The sequence below is a fragment of the Sapajus apella genome, unplaced genomic scaffold (genome assembly GCF_009761245.1).
Source record: "Sapajus apella isolate SASKATOON/1434 unplaced genomic scaffold, GSC_monkey_1.0 scaffold40, whole genome shotgun sequence".
In the NCBI taxonomy this organism is placed as follows: domain Eukaryota; kingdom Metazoa; phylum Chordata; class Mammalia; order Primates; family Cebidae; genus Sapajus; species Sapajus apella.
Window position 1 is genome coordinate 22,247,573 of NW_022436980.1, and position 13,051 is coordinate 22,260,623.

A 13,051-nucleotide genomic window follows, 5' to 3' on the forward strand; every position below is an offset into this window, starting at 1 on the left:
TACTTTTGTTGAGGAAGGAAGAGTGTGGGCAGTGAGCTGCAGTGCGTGCCTAGAAACCAACACCAACGCATAAGGACTGGGGTCATTCTTCTATCCCATCTGGGAGGCCCCATACGTGGGCCCAGAGGAGCTGGCTCTGTCTCTGTCAGGTGACCTTGGGGCCTGTGACCAAATGGCCAGATAACCTCATAAGAGATCTAGAGTTCATCTAGCTGAGTTTTCAATTTCTGCAAAGGAGTGTGGTCCTAGGAGATAAGAATTCCATGAAAAGAATCAAGTTTGAACGTTTTCTGAGTTAGAGGGAAAGTGTATGCATGTATCTGATGAGCCAAAAACATGCAAAATTAAATGAGGTAAATTACCTCAGTGGCGGTGACAAAATCTAATCTGGCTTGAAAATGTGACTTACATCAGAAGAATAGGATGTGCCCATCCATCTGAAAGTTTTGAAGTTGCTGTTAGAAAGAATAAATATAGCCTGACTTGTTCCATCAGCATCATAGTAAAACATTCAGTCATGTCCTGGCCAATCCCAAAAATTACATGGGAAGCAAATCTCCAAATTGTATGGCATAACATAAACTTATTTAGTGAATTAGTAGCCTCTAACTCCAGGAAAATTTAGGATTAAGGGTAGAAGTGTTTCAGATAGTCAGAACAGTAATATTACCATATTTTTGTCTGAAAACGTTAGTACATACTTAGAATTTAAAGTATTTGTAATGTTTAAAAAATGTAATCTCTTTAGAGTGTTGGGACAGACTTTTAATTCAAATTTTAAACTATGTCATTGAGTAATTAATTTAGATTTATGATATTAAATTGAAATCTTCCTAAGTTTATAAGCTGACTTAGAATATTTAATATGCTTAAGTATTGCTCTGTTTATAAGCTTAATTTATTAGATTTGTAAGCATGACTTAAGTACTTGAAAGGTTTGTTTGATAATTGTAGTTTTCAAAAAGGAGAAGAAATTGAATTTATAAATTTATACATTTAGTTAAAAATGCTTAAAGGCATTCATTTAAGTTTTACATGGAACCAACGTTATTTAAGGGCTTTTTAAAAGGGTTTTAAAAGCTTTACTAGTTTTTACTAAGTTTTACTAGCTTTATACATTGGACAAAATTTTAAACCTTTAAAAGCTTAAATAATTAGATATTTGAATTTCTAACTTTAATAAATTGAATGTTGAGATTCAAAACACACATAGAATATTCTTCTCTAGACACAGAAACCACTCTTAAGGGTATGCATGCAAACATACACATACAATGTCTACAAAAACAGGTGACTAGATGAAGATAAGAGTGTTGACAGAAGGAGTAATTATTCTTTTATTCCATGCTGTGCGGCAGTGAGGGAGTAGGGAAAAAATCTTCCCCATGCCCCACCCCACCCCAGGAATAAATTAAAGATATCTGCAAATTCTTTGAAACTAGATTCGGGAGGTGGGGTTTCTGTCTCTTCCCTTGGGTCTAGGCAGGTTCTGTGACTGCCTAAACAACATTTAGTAAGGCTGATCTGCAGCTACTCAGGAACCAGCAATGCCACTGCTGGGTGTACATCCCAGGAGAGCTCACTTATGTGTATACAAGGAGACATGCTGGAGAGTGCTCATAGTTACAGAACCAACCGACAGTGGCATCCACAGCAGAATGGAGATGTAACTCATGGTACATTCATGCATCGGAGTGCTCTGCAGAGTGCAAAAGAAATGAACTGGAGGTACGTATATCAACATGGACACCTCTCACAGACATAAAACTAAGAGAAAATAGCAAAATGTACAATAGCGTTTCTCAACCTTTTTTTCATTATCACCCCCCAAAGAGCCTTTTTTAGACTTTTTTCTAATCCTTCCCATGAAATTTTAATAGCTAAGATATATTGTATATTTCTTCATGTACTCTATGTATATCTGTCCTTTATATCTCAGAAGAGTAAGATCCACTCAACAAGAACCAATTTTCACTCCCATGGGGACAATATTGTCCTGAGTTTGCATGACATAGAAAATTACACAAACTATGATACTATTTATGTAGCATTTAGAAGCATGCAAAGCGTAACACTGTGCTTTGGATCCATACATATACGGTAAAGACATAAAGGAGTGCATGGGAATGCTGAATACCAGTTTCAGTAAAGTGCTGACTTTACTGGGGCAGAGGAGAGAGGAAAATGAATTGTAGAAGGGTGTATCGGGGACTTCAGGTATGCTGATGGGTACATGGGTATTGCTGATACTTCAGGCAGAGATTCCAGAGGCTGGGGCTGCAGACCCCCCGTTTCATACATACTGGTTTTTAACTAGCTTTCCTCTATCTGAAAATTTCCTCTGACCTTACAAGAAAGAAAGCGCCCATGGGGCCCCATGTCAGTGCTGGCCACGAGGCCCTGTGTGTAAATTCAGGTGCCCTATTTCCTGGTGGGACAGTCACAGCCAGGCCTCACATCTGGCAAGCCAGGCAGGGGCTGGGATTTTGGAGACACAGGCCAGTGGCCACGGAGCCAGGCAGGGCGTGGAGCGGAGGGGGTCAGTTGTGGCCTGTGGCCCACAAGAGCCAGGGCCACACCTGCGGAGGCAGCTGCCACTCAGCTCCAGCTGGTCTGTCACCAGAAGCCAACAGCTTTGAAAGTGAAGTCTGTCACTTTTTAAGTGGTGGCAAAGAAGTCAAGGCATTCAAAAGTGCCCTGCATGGGCCACACGGACCCTTCCATGGGCCGCCACATTGAGGCTGCACTTGTGTCTGTGGCCAACTTGTGGGTCTTGGCCCTCCTCCCTGCCAGGCTGGGCTGGGCACCAGGAGAGGTGAGTCCAGGAACACCCATCTCTACCCACTGGAAACAAACCTGGTGAGCTCCCCCTGGCCTGTGACCCTTCCCAGTCCCCACTGACCATGGGAGAGAGTCCAGCCTCCGAGGCTGGCTTCCCAAGGTCCAGCACAGGCTCCCGCCAGGCCAGCCTCATGCCAGGCCACACCCAGACACCGGCTCTGCAACTCTTATAATTTCACATGCAGGCAGGAGAGGGGTTAAGAGCATGGGGCTTGAAAACAGATGTTGGTTCAAATCCTAACCTTGCCATTTTGCTCTAGATGGCAGGAAAAAAAACCCCCAAAACCAAAAAGTCCGCAGTGTTCCACAGAGGTGATTTCCTCCACGAAAGCCTGGCTTCCCCCGAATCTGCTGCTGTCTCTCCTCCTCCTCTTCAGCCACGGTGTCCCCTCCTCCCAGAAGCTTGCCTGGACCCCTGGTCTGGGTCAGGTGTCTCCTCCGGGCTCCCCCATCCAAGCCCTGACCACTGGGGACTGTCACCCTATGGGAATGGGTCTGTCCCCCACTTCCAGGAGCTCTGGAAAGGCTCAAGGGTGGGATGGGTGTTGTCCGGGGACAGGAGCATAGTGCCCAGGGCATGAGGCTCAGGTTGGAGGCTGGTATGGGGGCTGTCAGATGGGTCATGTAAGCCTCAGGTTGGGGTGGCATGGGGTTCTCAGAACTTGGAGCCAGTGGGTACAGGGTGGGTGAAGGGCCAGCCTTGGACCCAGGATCAGGGTGGAAGTTGGGGTTGTGTCTCTGTTTCCATGTAAGTGAGAAGGTGTTGGTTACAGGGTCGAGTGTGGGGTGAGGACCAGGCCACTCTGGGGGTGGGTGTGGGCTGGGGGAGGTGGTGGTGGGTGCTGCATACCTTGGGGGCCCTGGGCTGGATGGAGGTGAGGCAGGCAGGGTCGACGAGGGGCTTAGGCCGTCAAGCCGACTCCTCCATCAGGCTCTGCCACTGGCGGGGCAGCCCGGTGAGCTTCTGCTCGTGCTGGTCGAAGCCCATGTGCATACGGTGCTCAAAGTTGGGTGGCGCAGAGATCTCCACCCACTTCTTCCTCTTCCCAGACATGGTACCAGGGTCTCAGTGCAGCCTGTGCGAGGGAATCATGGTGGCTGAGTGGCAGCAGCAAGCCTGCCCCGTCTTCTCCTCTGCCGCTAACCAGTCTCTTCCACCCTCATCTTCCACCGGGACCCACAGGAGGCTGCAGCCTCCTTCCGGTCTCCCTGCTCACCCCCTGCCCCATCCGCACGGCACACGCAGCCAGAGGGCACCTGTGAGCACCTGAGGACCACGTCCCTCTGCTCAGAGCCTTCCTGCCTGTCTCTTATGGGCCCACAAGACCCCGTCACCTCTCTGTTCTCATCCCCTGGAAACCTCAGGGCCTTTGCAGGGGCTGATCCCTCTGCCTGGAGCTCACTTCCCAGTGTCTGCACAGGGCTGCCCCTCCCCTCCTTCAGTTCTCAGAGCAGCAAGGACTCCTTTCCTGACCACCCCAAGTTCGACACCAGCCTGGCCAGCATGGTGAAACCCCATCTCTATTAAAAATATAAAAATTAGCGGGGCATGATGGCATGCACCTGTAATCCCATCTATTTGGGAGACTGGGGCAGGGGAATTGCTTGAACCCGGGAGGCGGAGGTTGCAGTGAGCCGAGATCGAGCCACTGCACTCCAGCCTGGGCGACAAAGCGAGACTCTGTCTCAAAACAAAACAAAACACCACAAAGGGGCCGAGGGGAGACATGCTGGTGGAGGTGTCCCACAGAGGGCCGGGAGAAAGACGGGAAGGGGAGCCAGGCGGCCAGAGTTCCATTCTCCACCACGTGCTGCCGTGACCGTGGGCAAGTGACCACCTCTCTGTGCTGTGGATGAACCCCCACAGGGCTGCTGTGAGGGGTAGTGGGTGGCTGGGAGCAGAGCTTGGGGCAAGGCTGGGCATATGCCAGGGGGCCTGTCTGTGGGGGCCACTGTGGTGGCTGGGGCAGTCCCCACATGCCTGTGGGAGGAGGGGCCCAGGTCCTGCTCTCCTGGAAGGCCCCATCCCAGCTGTTCCAGGCCTGGGCCCTGGAGCTGCACATACCTGGTCTGATGCTGGTGGGACAGAAGTGCCCTCAGGCAGGTGGCCTCTCCTCTGGGGGCGTTGGGTTACTCATCTGTAAAATGAGAAGAACGCATCGGTTCACTCATTTGTTCATTCATTCAGTAATCACTCAGCAATGGGCCTCCTCTGTGGCCACTGTAGTGACCCAGACAGCTTTTGACCTCATGGGAAGTTCACGTGGGGCACAGACCTGTCCCCATGCAGCAGCAGCCCAGAGTGGTCAGGGCTGAGTGGTGGGAGCACAGGACCCTGGAGGGATGTCAGGGTGGGCAGCAGGGAGGCTTCCTGGACGAGGGGAAGTGTGGAGACCAATGGATGAGGGGATACGCAGGTGGAGTTTCTGTCTTGTTCCCGGCTGGCTCCCCTGCACCTGGCATGGCGCCCAGCCCAGAGAGTCCTATGGCCTAGTGAGAGGATGGAGGACGCGCAGATGCACGTGGCCCCTCCACACCTGCTCCTTCTCCCAGCTCAGGCTGCTTTCCTGGGAGCAGCTGGGAAGGTGAGGCCCTGAGGTAGGCCCATCAATGGGAGCCAGCCAGGGGAACCAGTTTGGCAGTGGGAGCCCCATGGGAGGTGGCTGGGGACCCGGCAGACAACCTGTCTCAACTGGTCCCAAGAGGCCAGCCAGCGGGTGGTCAGAGCCAGGCCTGGCTAGGGCCCCTGCGGTTGGCCCAGTTTCCCTGCTTGCCCTGGGGCCTGGGATGGAGGGCAAGCAGTGGGGAGGGGCTCCTTCATCTCTGCCCAGACCTTTCTCTGAGCCCAATGCCAGTGCCCTGAGCAGTGCCCACCCCTCCCTCACAGCCTTCTAGCCCTGCCCATCCCCGGTGGCCCTAACCTATTCTCTCACAGTTTTCCAGGCCCAGCTCCTAGGGTCATCCACACACCCCGACCATCCCCAACTCCCCACTCTGCCTGTCACTCCAGATCTGCGTCCTATGTCCTGCAGCCTCTCTGTCCTCCCAGAGGTCCCTCCACCCTCTTTGGCCCCATGCCCTTCATCGTGAACTTGTGGCCCCCACCCATCCCGCTCCCTCCCCACTTTGGGGCACTAGGCAGTTCCCACAGCCACAGGAACAGGATCAGCCACGTGACCCTTCGATAAGCCCAGAGGGCGGAGAGTGGGGCAGATCCTGAGGTCCGGGATGCCTGGGACTGGCGGGAGCAGCCTGGAGTGTGGGCGGCCGACCCAGCTAGCAGCACAGGGGCTGGGGATGTCCTCTAAAGCCTGTGCTCCTGCCCTTCCACCCATAAACCCCCAAGGGAAGAGGGCAAGGGACACGCCTCCAGATGTTTGCCCGGGGCCACCCCTTCCCTTTGGGCACTGCACAGAGGGCAGGACAGAGGAACTGACCATGTTTATAATGACCAGGCAGGGGCCCCACCCCGGCCCCTCCTGGGCAGCTCCAAGTGCTGCTAGCTCCCCTAGCAGGCGCTCCCTTCCCACCGTATGCTCCTGACCTCATGGGGGCCCACAGAGGCAGTGCTGGGCCTGGGAGGAGGGAGAAGAGCTGAGCAGAAAGGCTGGGCCTGCCCAGGTGGCAGGGAGGGAAGGGTAGGGGCTGGGTTTCCAGGCCAGCTCCAAGCTTGGCAGTCAGGCTGCCGAGGGCTCCAAACCTCAGCAGGGCTCCTATGCCCTGCCCTGTGTGACCTCACTTTCTGTGTCTGAAATGCGGCTCTAAACCAATCCGGGACCTCAATGTGTGGCCCTGCGTGAGCAACTCAGCCACACTGTGCCTCAGTATCCTCCTCTGTTCAAAGATGGTGATGACAGTAGCTGCTTTCTGGCATTTTTTAAGGAATTAGGGAGAACACAGGGCATGGAAGGCCTGGGCCAGAGACTGCGGCTGGGATCGGAGCCAAGGCAAAGCACACACAGCAAGTGCTCAGTAAGTATGGTCACCATTACAATAGCAGCCAGCACTTACTGAGCACCTACTGTGTACCAGCCCTCTTCCGGGCACTTTACCCGGAGTCCCACATCTGACCCTGGAGGGAGGGGACATTATGAGCCCCGGATTACAGACATGGAAAACAAGGCACAGAGAGGGGCCTCATTAACCAAGGTGACCCAGCTAGAGTGACAGGGTGGACACCAGACTCCAGGCCTGTCTGCAGAGATGTGCGGGTCCCCACCCTGCTGTGCGTCTCATCCTGTTCCATCCTCACAAGCATCCTCATCCCAATTCACAAGTGGGGAAACTGAGGCCCAGAGAGGGGAAGGCCCTTGTCCAGGGCACCCAGACAGTGAGAAGCAGTGAGAATTTGAACCTGGATGGTTGTGTGTGGAAGGCACTGAAGGCTGAGCTCTTACCTGCCTGTCCTGCTGCCCTGGAGGGCCGGGGTGATGCGGTTGGCTTTGCCTATTACTATTTGTTATTATTAGCATCATCCTCCGAAGGCTGGTCCTGGCTCCCCTCTCCCTCAATCCCTCCTCATTCTTTCTGTCTACCCCCAGACCTTGCCTTTCCTCTTCTGGCCTAGTCTCTGCTGAGTGAGGGTCCCTCCCTCCTGTCTGACCTGTCCTGGACCCCACGGGTAATGGGAAGGAGCACCAAGTGGGCTCCCGGGCTCCCACCTCCGTCATGGCTGTTCACCACACTTTCCCACAGGCCTCTGCAGCAGGAAAGATGCTTAAAACCAATCCCTACCACCAAATGTGGCCTGAGGCTCAGCTTGGTGCCCCCACCACCATCGCTGCCACCACAAGGGACCATGGCCCACAGCAGACGCTGCCACTGAGCTCACCGGTGCCCTCAACCTCAGTGGAGTGGCCATTCTGAGCCCCATTTTGCAGACGTAGAAATGCAGGCCCACAGAGGTAAAATCTCTCACTAAGTTCACCAAGCAGAGTTGGGCCCGGAAGCCAGTCCTGCCCACTCTGGAGTCCACAGCCTGGAATCCTTTCCCAGCCCCCACGATGCCTCCTTGTGGCCTGAGAGTCCCTACAGGACACACCTATCACCAGGCTGCCCTCCTCTCCTCCTAGGTACCCCTGGGCTCTCTGTGCCCCAGCCACACGGGCCCCCCTGCTGTTCCTCAAATCCGAGACATGGTTCCACCTCAGGGCCTTTGCACGGGTGAGTGCCCCACCTGAGTTCTCCTCTCACTGGTCCCTAGGCAGCTCTCTCCTCCCTGACTCCCAGGCTCGCCTGTGCTCACAGGCTCTGCGCCTGTCCTGTCGCCCTCTCGCCTGTCTCTGCCTTATCTTCCCTCAGGGCTCTTACCATGTATATGAAGCGCGCGTGTGTGTGTGTGTGTGCGCGCGCGCGTGTGTGTGCGCGCGCGCATGCGCGCACGTTCACACGCACATAAAATTCTTTTTTTCTTTGAGACAGAGTTTCGCTCCTGTTGTTGAGTGTAATGGTGCGATCTCAGCTCACTGACGGGACGGCAGGTCTGTCTCCTTCACTGTACTATAATCTCCAAGGGTAGAGCTGGGCTGTGCTGGTTACCACCAGGACCAGCAATCAGAAAGAATGTTACAAGGCCTCGCCCAGCCTCCAACTTTCACCTCTGTCCTCCCTATGGAGAGGTTCCAGTCAGTACAGTTCTCCTTCCCAGCTGTCAGCCCCCGCACCTGCCCCCAAGGGCAGTTGGGGCAAAGCTGCAGTCACCGTCCCAGATGCCTGAGGGGGTAAAGGTGAAAGCCCTCCCAGCCTGCCTTCTCCTCTGAGCGTGGGGACTCGGTGGGGACAAGGTCCCAGCTAAGCCAGTTGTGTGAACCATCTCCCCATCTGTTTCCAAGCAGCCTGGTGGGTGGGTGGGTCCACAAACCTCCCATCTCATGGCCGAGGAAATCGTTTCAGCGAGGGCCACAAAGCTGTGAAAGCAGGACTTGGAAGGAAGGGAGGCCTGGAGCCTGCTGGGAGCACAGTGGTCCAGCCCTGGGGGCGCCACTTGGCAACCGCAGGGAAAGGGTTCCGGCTTTTCTACTGCTAGGCATGTGCCGGAGAGACTCTGGCCATGGTCTACAGGGACACATGTTCCAGAAGGCCTGTCACTGCAACATTACAGCCCCAACAGGAGACCACCTCAGTGGCCATCAACAGGTGAAGAGCCAATCCCCGTGTGACACCATCACAAAAAGAAATGGCAGCAGAAAAAAATGAATGGCCCTGCCCAGACCACCACACATCCCCATGGAGGGAGAGCCAGACTCCAAGGTTCAGCTCAAAGCCTGGTGCAGGGGTGTGCACCTGTAATCCCAGCTACCCACGAGGCTGAGGCGGGAGGACCTTGAGCCCAGGAGTTAGAGTTCAGTCTAGGCAACCCAGCAAGACCCCATCTCTAATATCCCTATAATATTGAGCATACAGAGCAAGTTGTAGAATGACATATTTATGGTGACACCATCTATCTGAACTGTGAAGCAACGATGGGCAGCCCCGCTGGCCGTTAACAACTGCCCAGACAGGGAGCTTCCAAAAGACTGAGGCCAGCCCCAGCCCAGACCAAGTAAGTTGGCAAGAAAATTTCCATGGTGGGCCTGGGCCAAAGCATCTTTTCAAAGCTCTCTGGGGGGTTCCACTGTGCAGCCAGGGGCAAGGGCTATTGTTGGTGAATACATTCAAAGGTAGTAAAAGCATGAAAGGCTGCAGAGGAATGGTGACTGCCAAACCCAGGACAGTGGCTGCCCCTGGAAGGGAGGGAGGAAAGGGTGTGAGGAGGAGACCCTTGGCCTCTCTCTAACTGTGTCACGGTGCGTTCTGTCCCAGGCCAGAGGCTGGCTGGATGCACGAGTGTTTCATTATACTGAAAGCCCTGCTTTTTCCCCTAGCCCAGCGTGTGTCGAAGAAATAAAAGTGGCAAATAAGAAATCATTTGTCCAAGGTTGGTAAGTGACAAGGGAGGGACCTGAATATGAGTCTCCAATGCCCAAACCCTATCCTTCCTTATCTGTGCCAAATGCCGAGATGCTGAGTGAGCTGGCACCACAAGGCTGGAAGTCTAGGCCAGCCTCAGAGGGCTGCCTGGCAGTGTGCCGGCTCCCCGACCCCAACAGAGCCAGGTGGGGATGGGGTGCGGCCAGAGAAAGCCAGGAGGCAGGAGGAGCGAGGGCCTCCACCGTCTCTCCCCAGGCAGCCAAGGGGCGGCAGCAGCAGCAAGACTAATGCTGACACAGCAACTACTGGATGCGGGGCCTTGGGCCACAGCTCTCTGCCCGGCATCCTCACAGCAATTCTATGAGGCAATGCTAACGCTATGCCCATTTTGCAGAAGAGGAAACAGAGGTCCTCCCGCACCCTGTGAGTGATGGAGCAGGGTATGTACCAGGTATTGTTGGCCCAGCACTGCTCTCCGAATCACACTCCATCACAGCCTCACGCAGCTCCACACACCGGTACTCCTCAGCCCTCTCCTGCTCCCACTGTCCCTCCCAGGCTGAGCCCCCTCAGGGTCTCACCCGGAACCTGCATAGGCTCCAGGCTCCATGTTGCCCTGGATCCCCAGCTCTGCACCGTCCACTCACTCCAGGGCCTCTGTACACTGCTCCTCTGCCTGGTGAGCCCATTCCCAGCCTCCTCCTCATCCTTCAGAGCCTTTCCAGGGGAAAGGGACTCGGGCTTCAGCCCAGGGTAGGGGCACACTCCCAGCTCCCTGAATATGCCCTCAAAAACCACATCACCATTTGCAGAGACGTAGCCTTGCGTTACTGGCTGAGGGGCTGGTTCCACTCTGCTCCCATCAGGGGACTGTGTGCCCGCTGAGGCTAGGGGCTCTGTGGGTCTCGTCCCCGGCCCCACTCCCAGCACCCGGCACAGTGCCCAACAGTCAACCCCCAGCAACTATCCTCTGCAGACCAGGCAGGGCTTCAGCAGGACCAGGACCGAGGCAAGAAACCCCATAGCGTAATTCCACCAGGCACCCTAATAAACAAGGTAAGGAGGGAGGGAAGGGCTGGGCAGATGAGAGAATGAGAGCCTGCAGCCAGTGCGAGCCAGGGTGGTCCCAGGCCAGCTGAGAGTGAGCGACCTGTCAGTGACAGAGGACGGGGTGGGGAAAGGATTCCCAGCAGAAGGAACAGGAAGGTCAAAGAACAGGTGGAAGGCACAGGCCCGGAGTTAGAGGACAGCAAATGGGCCAGGGAGAAACGGGCAGAGCCATAGAAGTGAGGACCACAGTGAGACCTTAGGGTTTTAAGAGCAGTGAACACCCAACTCTGCCCGGGGTACCACCCAGGGACACCCTCCCCAGTAAGAAACTCATCCGGCTCCCTTGCTTGGACTCCAGGCCACCCACAAACACCCCACTCCCATAGGCCCACAGGAATATTCCCTGCCAGATCACACCCTTCCAAGGAAACCAAGCAGACAATCCGATCCTGTCCAGGGAGTGGCCCAGCCCTGCCCAGGCCCCTGCTTCCAGGAAAGACCTAATGGCTGGCTGCGGACAAGGTGGCAACCAGGGGCAGGAGCCCTGGAATCACCCAGGCCCAGCTTCGATTCTCTCTCTGCCTTCGGCAGAAGCTTCTGAGCCTCACTTTTCCCACCTGTAAAGTAGGTTCATCCTGAGCACTCACTTCACAAGAGTGCAGCAGGGGTGAAATGAGCCCTGGCACACAGGGCCTGGAGCACAGTGTGAGCCCTCATTAAACATTAGCCGAACTTATGATGATTTCAGGGCTCTGGGCCAGAACTCCAGAGTTGGAATCCCAGCGCATAACTTATGCATCAGGTGACCTTGGGCAAATCACATGACCTCTTAATACCAGGTTAAGACCCTCTAAGACTAGTGAGGACTGAATAAGCCAATACAAGTAAAGCATTAAAAAGAGGGTGTAGCCCATAGTAAGTGCTTCATTAGTGTTTCCTATTATTATTTGCGGGAGGGTTCCCCGTTCTCCAGCCACCAGGAAGCATCTCTGACCACGCTGCTGGACTCCCCCCCCCGCCCCCGTCCCCTGCAATACGCCCCTCCTTGGGTTTTAGTTTCTGAGTCTGGGAAACACCTGCCCCGCTGTCAGATTCTGAACTTTGCACCTTCTAGGCATGCCCCAACTTTGATGCCCTAAAAGATGCCCCGGAACCTAAAACTCATTCATCTGCTCCGCGGGGGCAGCTTTAAACCTCCAACCTGGCGCCCCCGGAGCGGTGACCTCTGACCCTCGTAGGCGGAGCGTCCCCTCAAATTGGAAACTTTGGCCTTACCCAGATCCCCTGGAACGCGCACCCAATTCGAATTTCAGACTTTGCGCTCCCCTTCGCCACGCCCCCTTCCCTAGTTTGACCTCCGAGCTCCACTACCCCTCCCTCCAGTCAGCGTTAACCCCCGACCCCTCGGAAGCGACCCGTCCCTCCACCGGTGAACTTTGACCCCGGCGGCCCCGCCCCCTCCTCGCGGAAATGCCGTCCCGCCGCCAGCACCCGGCCCACTACCAGCCCCTGGCTGGACCCCTTATCCTACCGGCTCGGCGCCGCAGTCGCTCGCGGCCTAGATGCTCGGCCTGGAACTTCGCGCCCTCGCGCCTCCTTCAGCTCTCTCGCGCCTCCCTCCTTCAGCTCTCTCGCGCCTCCTTCAGCTCTCTCTCTCGCGCTGCGGCCATCGCGGTTACTGCTGCCGCCATGTTGAATCCCCAAGGACTATCCGGGGCTTCCCACTGCCCCCGCCGCCCACCAGTCCCCATAGCAACGATGCTGGCCGGCAGCGGGCAGGACCAGAGCGGGGGCGGAGCCGGGCTCCTCGCCAAGCCCGCTCCAGCCTCCGATTGGTGCAGAGCGTTCAATCGAAGACATTGGGGCAGAAAATGCCAAGCGCGGATCGGAAATTTTGGAAAAAGTGCGGGAAGGCTGGCTCCGGCCCCCTGAGGTCCTTAAAGGGGAGGTCCTTAAAGGGGAAATTAGTGTTGGCCGGGCGCGGTGGCTCACGCCTGTAATCCCAGCACTTTGGGATGCAGAGGCGGGTGGATCACGAGATCAAGAGATCGAGGCCATCCTGGTCAACATGTTGAAACCCCGTCTCTACTGAAAATACAAAAAATTAGCTGTAGTCCCAGCTACTCAGGAGGCTGGAGCAGGAGAATTGCTTGAACCTGGGAGGCGGAGGTTGCGGTGAGCCGAGATCGCGCCATTGCACTCCAGCCTGGGTAGCAAGAGCAAAATTCCATCTGAAAAAAAAAAAAAAAAA

At 55.2% G+C, this 13,051-nt stretch overlaps 1 long non-coding RNA gene across 1 annotated transcript; it reads right to left on the reverse strand.

The window, feature by feature from the left end:
- Positions 1–220: 220 nt before the first annotated feature.
- On the reverse strand, positions 221–12,412 carry LOC116565576. The gene is made up of 3 exons (XR_004275509.1): positions 12,332–12,412; positions 4,907–4,979; positions 221–3,917 (listed from the first exon to the last, which is right to left on the reverse strand). It is a non-coding gene; the product is annotated as an uncharacterized LOC116565576 (long non-coding RNA).
- Positions 12,413–13,051: the final 639 nt, after the last annotated feature.